The 14373-nt window shown below is 42.6% G+C and overlaps 1 long non-coding RNA gene across 1 annotated transcript in view; it reads left to right on the top strand.

Annotated features, from left to right (window-relative positions):
- LOC138215611 (uncharacterized) overlaps window positions 1-14373 on the top strand; it is a 33375-nt gene that overhangs the window by 5963 nt on the left and 13039 nt on the right. Inside the window, exon 2 of the long non-coding RNA XR_011179743.1 lies at window positions 7918-7974. This is a non-coding gene — a long non-coding RNA (uncharacterized lncRNA). The remainder of the gene's footprint in view (window positions 1-7917; window positions 7975-14373) is intronic.

Below are 14373 nucleotides of genomic sequence, written 5' to 3'. Positions count from 1 at the left end.
TCAAGGAGAGATGGGATGTCCATCACTGAGGCCACACCCATGTCTCCCCCTCTGTCTCCCCATGTCTTCATCCCTCCATCATACCATCACTCCTCCCTCCAAACATGTCTCTGGACTCCTCAACTTCTCCTTCTTTCTCCTCCCAGCTCACCTCAAGCTCTGTTTTTCCTCCTTACCTTACATTTCCTGTCAATCATTGTCTTTCTTTTCTTCTTCAGGTCCATTTGTCCGACGCTTCATCTCTTCCTCTTTTTCTCTTCAACTTCTACCAACTTCTCTCTTCATAAAATACAAGTATTTACAGGCGGCTCTTCCTCATATCTTAAAACATTTCATTCCCCAATATTTCCACCCTGCGTCTCCCTCCCACTCCAGCCCCTCCTCAGACTTCGTCTTCTCCTCTTCCGTCCTGTTTCTCCTCCCACCATCTCGTCCAAACTCCCAAATCCCCCCCTCCCCCCGTCCCTGCCGTCCCTCCACCTTAGTGTTTATTCACTTTTCATCTTTTTTCTTACCTCTCCCTCTTTTCTTCCCGCTCCTCTCCCTTCATCTTCCTCCTCCTCCTCCTCCTCCTCCTCCTCCTCCCTGTGCAGCTGGTGGGGCCCTTCCATTAGTCCTGACATGCAGAGGCACTGATTCTGTAAAGGTCGTGACCCCTCGCAGTGGGCTTCGCCAGGGCTTAGTCCTACACACTCACACATCTACGTACCCCGGGATGCCCACTATGTGCATAACTCACCCCTTTACACACACACACACACACACACACACACACACACACACACACACACATCCGTGTGTATATGGTGACACAAAAATGCACAAATGTGGATACGCACACTCGCACAGATTTACACGCACACAACTCCGGCCTGCTTTTATCACGCTGACAAGACCTAACCCGTCTCAGTAGCACCAACTGACTGCACAGCTGCTCTGTGTGAGAGTGTGTGTGTGTGAGAGTGTGTGTGAGTGTGTGTGTGTGTGTGTGTGTGTGTGTGAGAGAGTGTGTGTGTGTGTGTGAGTGTGAGTGTGTGTGTGTGTGTGTGTGTGTGTGTGAGAGAGTGTGTGTGTGTGTGTGTGTGAGTGTGAGTGTGTGTGTGTGTGAGAGTGTGTGTGTGTGTGTGTGTGTGTGTGTGTGAGAGTGTGTGTGTGTGTGTGTGTGTGAGTGTGAGTGTGTGTGTGAGAGTGTGTGTGTGTGTGTGTGTGTGTGAGTGTGTGTGTGTGTGTGAGAGTGTGTGTGTGTGTGTGTGAGTGTGAGTGTGTGTGTGTGTGTGTGTGTGTGTGTGAGAGAGTGTGTGTGTGTGTGTGTGTGAGTGTGAGTGTGTGTGTGTGTGAGAGTGTGTGTGTGTGTGTGTGTGTGAGTGTGAGTGTGTGTGTGAGAGTGTGTGTGTGTGTGTGTGTGTGTGAGTGTGTGTGTGTGTGTGTGTGTGAATCAGATGTGCAGAGGGAGAAATCCTGCTTAATTGGACTGCTGCAGGCTTGGGAAAGACCCACAGCCTCTCTCTCTCTTTCTCTCTTTCTCTCTCTCTTTCTCACGCCTCTCTCTCTTTCTCTCTTTCTCACGCCTCTCTCTCTCTTTTTGTGAGTCGCTGTCGTCCGATTGTCGTCGTATTATCCCGTGATTCTATGATCAACATCACTCCCTTCGTTCTGTGATCAACGTCAGCGACCAGGAGTTTATATTCAGCCACACTGGTCAGGTTGGTTCAGCCACAGGATGAAACAAATCTGCAGTCCAGCTTTATTATTATAATACTCTTATGTGGCCTTTGAAAATTTATCGAACTGACTTTAGAAATGGACTTCGACAAGGACAGGAAACCTTTTGTAGTGCAAGCTGATGGTAGTGATGAAATGGTAATGTCCATCCTCCATGCTGTCAGTATCACAGCTTTTATGAAATCACAGTCTGCAGTAGTTGAGGGTATTTAATGCAGGTTTATGGAGGGTTTAGGTGCTCTGGTAGTGGTGGACAGTTATTTATGAATATTACCATTTCCATAAAATTAATAATCATCAAACATAGTTTTCAGTGAAGCTGTGGTGGGATAGATACTGTGAAAAAAATGCTTGCTGCTTTTAAACTAATACATTTTTAATCTCCCTAAATAAAGTTAGTGCAATTAATTGACATATAATTAATGAAAACTCCATTACAATAATATATCAACTAAAGTGCAATCAATATATAGGCTGGTCAAGTTTACTGGATGATTTTAGCCATCAGATATCTATCAGCTCGTATGTCGGCCGATATGAAAACTTTCTTTTACAAAACATAATGCAGAAATCAGTGATGCAATGTCTTCCATTAGTTCACATATTTGGAGGCAAATGTTGTACTTTGCACTCCACTACATTTATTTTAAAACTTTAGTAATTTAAAAAAAAAATTATTAATATGAAATGTAAATCAACTAAAAAATAATGCATTGTTTTACTATAGCTTAAGTTACCAATCACAATATAAAGTAATTAAAATGAGCTCTAGATGCAAAATTCAATTGATGTACAAAATAATTATTCAATAATCATAATCCAATAATATACTTTTACTTGTTACAGAGTATTTTTACACTTTAGTATTTCTACTTTTACTTAGTTAAGTTTTGTATACAGGACTTTTATTTGATCCAAAGTATTTCTACACTTTAGTATTGCTACTTTTGCTGAAGTAAAATATCTAAATAAACTTTCCAACACTGGCAGAAATAGATGAAGTAGTACATTTATAAAAAAAAAAATTCTATTTTTTTTAATTATTTTTTTAAAGTAATTATTTAATTCATAGTGAAGTTTACTGATTCAGTGCATCGATGTCATTTTATATATACTGTATATGCAGTTTATATATAAAGAATATCGGCTGATATATTGATATCAGAATTTACCATATGTTCTGTTTAGTCTTTAATGAAGTGGATTATTTCAGAAAGGAAAATCCATGTTTTGCTAGCATTTACAATGAGCACCTATTTTTTTTTTTTTTTTCAAACAATGGTGGGTTTGCAGTGACTTTATCTAATTATATAAATCCATATTTTATACTGTGAAGTACTTTAACAACAAGTTTGGAGAAGTTGTAATTAAGTTAATTATTTATTTCACTTTTTTCTTAATCCTGAATAAACAGTACAATGAAAAATAAATCACTTATTCCATTGCTGATATTTAATGCCATAAATTAAGTTTAAAGAAAGCAGCTGATTGTTTATCACTTGAATATTTCCTGTATCTGAATCTCACCGTGACTGAAACCAAATCTAACCTCGTGCTGTAAGTCTGAACTTCAACCCACTAAATATAGACTTTCACAGTTTTGTTAAATCTTTAACACTTCTATTTTTACTGATGCAATAATTTTCTTGTCATTTGATGATTATTATCAATGACAAAAAAAAAAAAGTAAATCTCAAAGTCCCAAACTTAGCAGCTACAGATAGTTTTCTAATCCGTTTTATTAATAATTACCCACAACCTTAATAATAGATACTGTTCCATATTAAAAGTTCTGGGGTCCATGTTATGAACATGTTTGTATTCAGTGGTCAGTGAAACCTGTTGACTCTGCAGATCCCCAACCGTCACTTTTTATTCATTTATTTTTTTTACCCAGGTTTTGTCTTCATCTCATTTTACTACTGAACATTTCACATCCTTCAACTTTTCCTCTTTCATCTCAGCCATCCTCCTCTCCCGTCCCTCATCTCCCCTTTTTTCCTCTCCCCTCCCTCCCTCCCTCCCTCCCTCCCCGAGCCTGTTGCTGTTCACTGTAACTGGCAACTTTGCTTCTCTCCCCTTTTGTGGGGATGACAAAGGGTGCCGGTGCCTCTCGCAGGCTATGTTACAGGCTGTCACATGAGGCGGACACTCTGGGACGGCCCAGCGTTATCTACTGTGACAACTCAGATTACTTCCACAGCCTCCCATCTGATCAGCACATCCAATTCAATTAGTGGCAATTAGTCCTGGTCTTGCCCCCCCCCTCCCCTCATCCCTCCCCCTCCCTCCCCCCCTCCCCTCCACCACCAACCACCTCCTCACCCGCCTGCTGTGGCACTCCAAAAAAGCTGCCAAGCTTTGAGCAACTCACTCAACCTAGCAGGCTGGCTGGTGAACAACTTTGGATCGACTTGTAGCCCCCAATCCTCAGCACCCCCCGCCCTCCAATTATCCTCACACACACACAATGACTCATTCACACATTCATACTCATATGCACCACCAGAGCACATATTCAAAGTGACACATCACAGTTTTCTGCACATAAACTCCCACAGATCCTATTCAGGGGCAACACAGAGGGGTGTTCATGAATTAAAGGTACAATGTGCACGTACATAAGTATACAAACATGAAAACTTTAAGCAACTATTTTCCATTCTTTATAATAATGAAGGATAAAATCACCAAACATTGCAGCATTTTAGGGTCTTTCTGGTCTTTGTTTTGGTTTTCTGGGCCTGTAGATGTTTATTTGGATCTTTCTTGCTGCTGGTTTGGTCCAGTATTTCACCTCAGCAGGCAGCGGTCTCAGTGACATAGTGAAAATACTATCAGATATTCACCGGGAACAATTAGACTTTTATTCAAAGGAGTCCCACGCTGTTGGACGACGATCATCGTCTTCACATGTTTCCGCTGTTTGTTCCACATGTTGTACTGCAGGTTGCCTGCTAGTCTTGTGTTCTTCTTCTATACGCCTTCCAAGAAGGGCTAAACTCAAAAGGTGTTATTATGTCAGTAAATATCTGTTGTTGCAGGTTTTGGTGCAGTTTAGTGGAAAGTTTTCTGACATTTTTGGTTGTCAACTGCTTCATGTTATTTGCAACTGAGATAAAAAGTAATTCAGTCTGTAAATACATACATTATTCTTCAGGAAATATGTTGTTTGTCATTATTAATTGTTTCATGACCCCTGAGGTTTATCTTGCGACCCTTTGTAGAGGTCCCAACCCCTAGTTAGGCAACCATTCATTTAGTGTATAAATTCATAAAGTAATACAAACAAAATGTGCAAATATTCATTGAGAAAATGCACCAGGAAGTAGTGTGCACCAATGCCGTGTTATTTGTAGATCCCTTTGTGTGCTGCCTCCCCCCCCCCTTCCCCCTTCCTGTGGGTCCGCGCACACCTGGCCTTCACAAATTAGGGCCCTGGAAAACCAGCGAGTGGAGAGAAAAGCGGGGATGCGTGGTGGTGGTGGTGGGGGGGGGGGGGGGGTGAGGGGGGGGGTCTTTTAGCATTCCGATGGAGCAAAAAGTTAATGACGGCCCTATTGTGTTGTGAGCAAGCTGGCCGGAGGAGAAGTGTTACAGGGAATCACTGCCTGTGCCAGTGAGCAGCGACAAAAGGGGCCCGTCCATAAGCAGCATTGAGTTTTTGCCATATTTATATCGCTTACATGGACGCTTTATGTCACACTGAAAAAGTGCACTCATCATCGCTTGTGTTAACGAAACAACATATTTGTTTGGAGTTGCAAGCCGGCAAATAATGAGAGTACTTTGTTTAATTGAGACCGAACAAAACAAGACACAGGGATAATTCAGAGGAGCCGGGACGACTTCAAAGCACTTTATAGAAAAGAAATGAGAATGTTTTAATTTTTAAATCAGTTTTTAATCATATTCAATCACCTTCTCACTCTTTAACTCCCGTCCTCTTTCGTAAAAGCCGCCCTAACACGCCCGCCTTCCCTGCAGGCCTTAATGCATGCTGACAGTTTCCCTCCGTAATTGGTGATCACACCCAGATGGATGGTTCCTTAATTTGCTGTTCCCAATAAAGCCAGGCAGCTCAAGGGAAAAGGGGCAGCAGGGGGAGTGGAGGTGGTGGAGGAGGTGGTGGAGGTGGTGGAGGTGGTGGTGGAGGTGGTGGAGAGGGGCGATCCTTGATTTGTTGGTTATAGATACAAGAGCAGTAAACACCCGAAGCTGCAGGCCCGACAGTTTGACCAGGCTTTTGTTCACACGTCCTTTGAAAAGCAGAGCTGCCCCCCCCCTCCTCCCTTCCTGCCTCGCTGCCCCCCCCTTCCTCTTCCTCCTCCCCCCATTCCTCCACCTCCCTCTTTTTCTTTCCCAATAATCCCAGTCAGCTCCCTCTCTCTCTAACTCCCTCTGTTTACGGTCCGGGCCGGAAAAGAGCACTGCATGAGCGCTAGAGTGTGTGTGTGTGTGTGTGTGTGTGTGTGTGTGTGTGTGTGTGTGTGTGTGTGTGAGCGTGCGTCCGTCTGTCTGTGTGTGTGTGTGTGTGTGTGTGTGTGTGTGAGCGTGTGTGTGTGTGTGTGTGTGTGTGTGTGTGAGCGTGCGTCCGTCTGTCTGTGTGTGTGTGTGTGTGTGTGTGTGTGTGTGTGTGTGTGTGTGTGTGTGTGTGTTTATATGTGTGTGTGTGTGTGTGTGTGTGTGTGTGTGTGTGTGTGTGTGTGTGTGAGCGTGCGTGTGTCTGTGTGTGTGTGTGTGTGTGTGTGTGTGAGAGAGCGTGCGTCTGTGTGTGTGTGTGTGTGTGTGTGTGTGTGTGTGTGTGTGTGTGTGTGTGTGTGTGGGCGAGAGCAGAATGAGGAAATGATCTCTTGTGTCCATGTGTGTATTTGTCTCTTTTCACTGACTAACCGGATTGCCGGAGTCCGAGTGAATGAAGCATGAAAGGAGGCAAAGGACGACGTGAAGCTCCCGAGGTTATAGGTTACGGTCCGGGTAGGAACCTCTGTTCATGTGTGGTCGTTTCGGCCCTATTGGGGAGGACACAAATAGGGTGATGGACTGGGTCGAGGCGGAGACCCTCCGTCACTAATGAGGGCAACCTTTGGTGACCCCGGAGACTCGGGGGGGTCAAGTCAGGCCTGTTGGGATGACACAAGCGAAGGGTTGAAATGAGTTTAAAGGTTTTAAGAAAAGAACGTACATCAAACATCACAGTAAAGACTTGTACTGTGATGTTTGATGTACGTTCTCTTTAGTTGTCTTTCACTTTAGAAGAGAAGAGCGTAACGCGGTTCTTTCTTTTTTTGGCGTAGCTACAGTTAGCATATAAACACTTCACATGGAAGCTGTCTCTAGACGCTACAATTTACAGATGTTCCCTCAACACCTCACATGCTGTCAGTAGATGCTCCCTTGCTGGTTGCCTACTTTTACTGCAGATGCAACTCAAATAGCTGTGTGGCCCAAAATGTCTGGATTTAGGTGTATTTACTGAACCGAGTTGAAACAGTGAGTCCATGTGTGGGTGAGCCTCTCATCCTGTGGTTGGTAAATGTTGTGGCTCACTGATGCTGATGAGATTCACTCCTGTATAAAGGGAGCAAAAGTGATGCATTTTAACACGTTTTAGTGTGGCTGGAGCCTGGGTGGTGAAATCAGTACCAAATGATGGTGCTATAGAAGAATGGAAGCTGGCCCGACCCGACTCTCTCAGCAGGTCCTGCTTTTGTGCATGCTGGTTCACTGTCATGGCTGACTGGGGGATGTAATGAAATGGAGCCATCATAAAGTCCACCTGTACTTTCCCTGCCATGACAGGTCACAATGTCTGCAGTGAAAACCCTACATATGTATAAGGTGAAATAGCTATAACCGTCAAATAATTTGATTAAATCTGAATTCAGACAGACATCCTGGCATTGTGAGTTTAGTTTCTAGGTGTCTCCCCGGCTATTTTGGCTCCTAACAATAATAAAGTAGTCACAGAGGCAGAACTAATCACTGCTGCTCTATTTGTCTGCACATAATTAAATGAAATAAAAAAAACACCTTGCAAGCAAAGTGCCAAATGAGCGTAGAGTAAGATGAGCTGTGTGTGTGTATTTGCCTATTATGTGGCTATACAGGATTTTAAATACAAGACATACATTCATTTCATTTATTGTATAGTTTTATTTTCTTGTTTTAAGCTTGACCTCTTGTCTATTACAGGACGGAGCTACAGCCGGTGTGTGTCCCTGCCGTCCAGACTCAGGAAGACTTTTAGAGGTGAGTGACAAAGCAATCGGTGGGTGGAAGAGAAAATGTTTCCTCTGAACAAAAGCAAAAAGAAAATTGGGCTTTTGTGATGCTTTTTGATTGGGATTGGAGCCAGAGAGCTTTTGGAGCCTCAGTGGTACTGAACTTTAGGGCAATTCTGCATTGGCTTCACTTTTTTAGACCGGGAGAAGCTAAGTCCATTTTCCTAATACAATCAGGGAGGCATCTGTTCAGTCTGCAGCTTGACAACAAGTCCATAAAGAAGTGTCTGTATGACACGGCAAACAGCATGGCCGCCACAGAGCCCTGATCTCATCATCTTGGAGTCAGTCTGGGGTTACATGAAGAGACAGACTGAATCCACAGAGGTGTGACAAGCTCTCCAACATGCTGAACAACCCACATGCCAAGTATCTTAATAACTGTAGTACCTCCAAGACCTGCTGCTGCTTTAAAGAAAAAGGGTGCTCACACCAAATACTTATTGTATGTAGGTTTTTTTTGTTAAGTTCACAGATTTAAATGAAAACTCGTCATGGCTTCATTTTAACTGTTGTCATAACAAACTGCATAAACGCAATGGGACTTGCCAACACATGTTTTTCCCGTGTTTCCTCCTGTCGTTCAAGACACCTTTTCGTTTTGTTGTTTCTCTCTATAAACTTCTGTGATTTTCATGGCGTCATAATGAAGAATCATCATATACATCTATAAGTTTAAAGTTTGTCACAGTCTATAAATACGATGCATTCATAACTCAGCTGTCACCAACTGACTGCACGCTGCTGCTCTCCTCACAGGCCGTTGAATGCTGAATAAATTGGTGAGCTGATGTAAAATGTCAGAGCAGAACCGTGTTCCACCTTAACAACCCAAAAATACACCTGCAAAATTCAGCAGAGCTAAACTGACTTTGCTAAAGAGCATTTATAGTCCTTAGCGAAGCCTGTATGGTTGATTTTAATGTTCATCAACAACACATTAATCAAAGGCAAATCATAGACACACTTGTTAATAGATTCATCGAATGATAATATTAATTGATATGTTTCCGTGAAAAATGTAGTTTGTGTGATAACATAAATACAAATTATATTGAATCTGGTTATTTATAGGTCACCCAAAAGTGAAAAAAATAACCTTTATTTTAAAACTTGAATATTGGCACGTTTGGAACAGAAAACTTGACAGAAACAACACTTGGTTCATTACATCTACCTCCAAGAAACAATTAATAAAGACATAACACATTCACGAACATTTGGGTATAAAAATCATAGAGAAAAGTCAGATTAAACGCAGTACGGTGAAGAGAACTGATGAGATCATGATGAAATGAGTCTCAGACAGATTCATAGAAGTCAATATCAGATGAAGAGAACGAAAACGCAATTATCTTCCTAAAACTTCATTCACATGAGACGAGTGTCCTTCAGCTTTCAATGAGATACTTAAGACTCCAGTGTATCAACACGACAGACATTTAGACTTACAAGGACATACGCACACATTTAATATTGTCTTATACAAAATCTTAAGTACTTTCTTTGCTCTGCTTTCTTTCAAACTAAATGCTGCATTTTCCCCGCAGACTGCACTCTGCTCTTCACCTGTAATTTCCAAAAGCACTCTTCTGTCATGTTAATAACGTATTCCTACTCGGTGTCGCTGAATATGTAACTAGGTATTGTCGGCTTCCCTTGAATGCTTCGTCAGTTTAGTGAGCCGTGAAGTATGTGACAAATATAAAGTGTAAGAAGCTTTCTGCACAAAAACCTCACATTTATTAGACGAGGAAGTACTCTGCTGTGCATTAGCGCCGCGCGTTTCCACTTGTCGGACGCACAGCAAAGGTAGAGCGGGAAAGTGGAAGACATGACGGCAGATTTAAAAGCACATCAAGTTTCCTGCCAAGGTTTCCAAGACAGCCGGCGCTGGTTAACGGTGAAAGATCGTTTGCTTTAGAGGCCGGGCGCATTGTGGTCCGGGAGACAAATGAAGGTGGCGTCTCGTGTCCTTAAGGTGTGATCACTTTCTGAAAATCCACTGACCTGATCAAGCAAGAGAAGGACAGGAATGGCTGCTCCACAAAAGCAGCTTTATGTCCCCACGACCAAATCTATCCAGTCAATCCGCCGCTCCGTCCATTGAGTCGCAGGATGATACAAAACAACGCTGGAATGTGTTTTCGGGCACTCGCTGCTTGTTTCTCATAATATCACATCTGAACACAGGCTAAACCGTCAGAGATGGAAAAGAAGAGGTGAGGAGGTGTTGCTAAAACGAGGCCCGCTCAGGCGTTGGGGTGATCAGGCAGAACAAGAAAACAGGGGAAGCGTCCTTGAATCTTTGGCTCCTCGGCGTAAACTGAAGGATTTGAGTTTTGAAAAGGAGATTTAGGCAGCGGCAGCCATCAGTGGGAATAAAACACGAAGGACTCTGGCCTCTCCTCCTGTCACACCGAAGCTCACATTTATTGTGCAGAAGGGCAAAACACAATGTGGAATCTCAACTTTTTAAGTCGTCAGGTGCGCTTTGTACACGGTTTCCTTCAGCTCTGTGGAAGGTGGAGAAATTGAAATGGCAAGAGTTAGTGGTGTGTGTGTGTGTGTGTGTGTGTGTGTGTGTGTGTGTGTGTGAGTGAGTGTGTGTGTGTGTGTGTGTGTGTGTGTGTGTGTGTGTGTGTGTGTGTCACACAATGCCTCAAAATACATCAACAATGAGCTATATCCAATTCTGTGGTTTAGATGCATGTTTCATTGCGACCTGCAGTAAACCTTCATGCAGCTGTTTGCAGACTGAATGAGCTACTTTTATCCCCTGAAAATGCATGCGTTGCTTTTACATGACAATCCTTCAAAAATGGGCCCAGAAAAGAAGATGCTGCAGTTTGAAAGCACTATTTTTGAAGACACAATTTTATATTAGCTTGGTTGTTTTATTGTAGTTTTACAAGAAAATCTTTTATGTATGAAGATGCACTCTTTTGATTGCACATATTTTTTTGTATCTAATGAAAGAGCAAGTATCACAAACGGAGTGAGCTGGATGTCGGTGCCGACGCTCTGGGGTTCATAGTCAGCCACGCTTTTTCCACCACCCGGCAGTGTTTTCTCCAGGGTGGGCGGAGCTAATAAGCGACGTCCCATTGTTGCTTCACTTGTCGGTTTGTGATCTGCCATTTTTAAGGCCTTGAGTCTGGGATTTTGGACATTGCCATCTTATTTTTTTTTAGCCAGAATTATACTATTCAGAAGGAATGAATTTAGAGATTTGGCTGCAGAATAACTCATGGAACATTTTTTTTATTTTTTTTATTTGTATTTCATGAGAGAAGTTGACACTTTTTGAATAGAAGAATATATATATATATATATATATATATGACCTTTATTTAACCAGGTAAAATCAATTGAGAACCAATTCTCATTTACAATGATGACCTGTCAGCACAGTCCAAAAATAAAATAAAAGTGACAATGTTTGGATCTTCAGGAAGTGAAGTCCAAAAACGCCTCTGCAATCAATGTTTATCGCTATCGGTGCCACCAAACAGAACGAAACTGAGATCTTGGAAACTGAGTCGTGAGTTGGAGCCACCGTGGAGAAGACTTGCTCCACCCATCCTCCATCCCTGAGGCCGGCTCCTGTCTGTCACTCTTTGGCCCTCTGATGTCATTGACATGGGATGTGCCGACGCGGTCATTTGGTCTTTTTACACCTGCCTGTTTCTCTTGCATGCAACATGGTGGCAACGGAAACCGAGCGTTTACTTACTGTCAGATATATCCCAGACCTTCCATGATCGTCATGAGATTATCGGTGGTTTTCATTTGATCTGTGTGGTCATATGGTTCAAAGTAATTTCTTGGAGACAGAGTTGCTTTATTGCATCTTCTTATAACATCAGATATTTTAATTTGTTAAGAGCAGAAAAGATACAGGTGTTACCAATTATATCGAAACGGCTTTGTTGTGTTAAAATGTAAATCATGACAGTGAGCCATCTTTCATAGCACCGGGATGAAGCTACATTCAATTCTTCGATTAATAATGTCATCAATTATACCTGTGCTTCATGTCAACATGTCTGCTGAGAACCAGGTCTATAAAACCCAAGGCCCAATATGTTTGTTAATATTTAAATGTGCTTGATATTCATTTTTAATACACACCTTTCCCTGCCTTCCTGGCACCTCTTCCGTCATCTCCTGCCGTTGCATCATTTAAAAACCCTCCCTGAAGCCGGTTGTTTCCGTCTCTCCCCGGCAGGTTTTTCCGGCTCGGCCCGGTTCTCAGGAATGCAGCTGTGAATCTTTTGGATGAGTTCAGGTCCGGCTCTTGTGTGAACCGTGTCAAAACAAGGAGACATCACTTAGTCCACGAGAGCTGAGAGAGGCAGGCGGGCTTTGGGGCCTCCGCTGAGCTCTCTGGCCTTAAGGTCACCTGGCAATTAACCTCTGACCTCACAGCAACTCCCCGCCCTAATTTCTTAACGTGTCTTTCGCCGTGTCTTCCTCTCCATATCTATTCCTCCTTTTTTTAAAGTTGATGGTGCCGCTTTTTGGGGCATGTTGTGGCAGACAGCTGTAAATGTGTGCGATAACCACAGTGGAGAAAAGCACATGCTGACGGAGTCTTTTTACTTTACTTTTTTATGTTTTGATTTGTTTTCCAGAGAAAACAAGTGTCTCGATTGTTGGCCAGAATGATTCATAATTTCAACCCGTCTGGAGTCCATTCTTCCCTCTTGTGTTGCCTGCCGTGTTCCTATAACGCCTCTCTTCGTCTGCTCAGTCAAACTAATCCAACCCCCCTCCCTCCCCCTCCCACCACCACCAGTACCACCACCCCAACTGCAAGACCCTTGACCCTGCGCACCTCTTTGAAAGTCACATGACCATGCAGGTGTGGAGGGGTCTCTGCCCTGGCCGACCCCCAATTAGTGACCCTAATTAGTAGAGGCCCCCCTGATGGGCTGCTGAGCTGCTTTATGGGAGGGAGGGGGGATGTATGGAGGAAGGAGAGCGGGGGAGAAAAGGAGGTGGGGTGGGGTGGGGGGTGTCTGGACAGTGAAGCATTCCTAAAGATCTTTGGACCCTCCAGAAACACAAACACATACAGTGCTTGTTAGAAGAAAAACAGCCAACGTGGAGCTGAGAGTTCATTTGTTGATGCACAACAAACCGCTTCTGAGCAGCTGATGTGGAATTGATCTGATTCTCAGTTACACCAGACTTTAAACATGCGGCATCAGCTGACTCCCTCCTTTACACACACTTCACCTCCCTTTCCGCTTTGCTCACTCTCATTTTCTGTCGTTGTTATTTTGATATCAAATTACATGTTTGAGCTAATGAAATGTCATAAAGTGTGCAGAGTCACACACAGAAATGTTTTTTTTTTTACTTAAGACGCAAGACAAAGTGATTATGCTATTTCAATTTATTGTGACAACTTGTTACATTAAAATAATAATATCAGGCAAAATCACTTAATTTTGATTTAGACCAATTTAGATTTTATTTTTATTTGTTTCACTTTGATCAGTGAAAATGATGGTATCGTCTGCATATAAACTCACTTATTAATATGTTATTTTTCCCTCAATATAAACCGGAAAATGGCCAAATGTGATGCAGTTAATATCACAATCCCACTGCGCTAACAATGAAACAAAAGTTTTTATGAAAAATAAAATGCTGTAGTCAGTTATGAAGTGCATGATCCTGTTTAACCACTGATGTCATTTTGGACAATATGTTAAATCGTACTTTTCTAAAATAACTATCAAATAATCAAAGTATGAACAAGGTTGTTAATTTGTTTGATCTTTCTTATTGCTCATCGATTATTGGCATGTTATTCTTTATAATTATTGAGTTGTATGTTTTCCATGAGCTGCTGTGAACTGACTGAACAAATCCAACTAGATATCAATTGTAATAGATAAACTGAAGGAAACCAATTGTTTTCCCTTAAATTGTAACCAAATAATGTCTGTTTTTCTAAGGAAATTACTACAAATGCACATTCATGAATGAAGTTCAAAGTTATTTTTTGACCATCACCACTCAGTTTTGTTTTTATTTTAAGGAGACTGCAGCTAGTATTTCCCTCCCTGTTCTGTTTCACACGCAACGCTGAAGCTGAAGGTGTTAATTTTATCAGCTAATGTGGCAGCTGATGAGAGATTACCAATTAAAAACGGCAATAAAAACCCAATTAGTTGAGTCCTGTTGCTCCTCTCTGGTTTACCACCACAGCTTCCTCCTGTGCTGCAGGGCAGTTCGTCCAGTCCGGCCTCTTCCTGCTCGGCCCCCCTCCTCTAAAACAGGCCACCCATCTGGTCTCTTTTCTGCCGGCCCTCTCACCTCTTCCTCACTCAAATAAAGGTGCCAATCACTA

This window comes from Embiotoca jacksoni, unplaced genomic scaffold (assembly GCF_022577435.1).
Source record: "Embiotoca jacksoni isolate LCO1_2020_lvr unplaced genomic scaffold, fEmbJac1.0.p SCAF_78, whole genome shotgun sequence".
In the NCBI taxonomy this organism is placed as follows: Eukaryota; Metazoa; Chordata; class Actinopteri; family Embiotocidae; genus Embiotoca; species Embiotoca jacksoni.
Note: the sequence above shows the minus strand (reverse complement) of the source record. Positions and strands in the feature narration are given on the sequence as shown.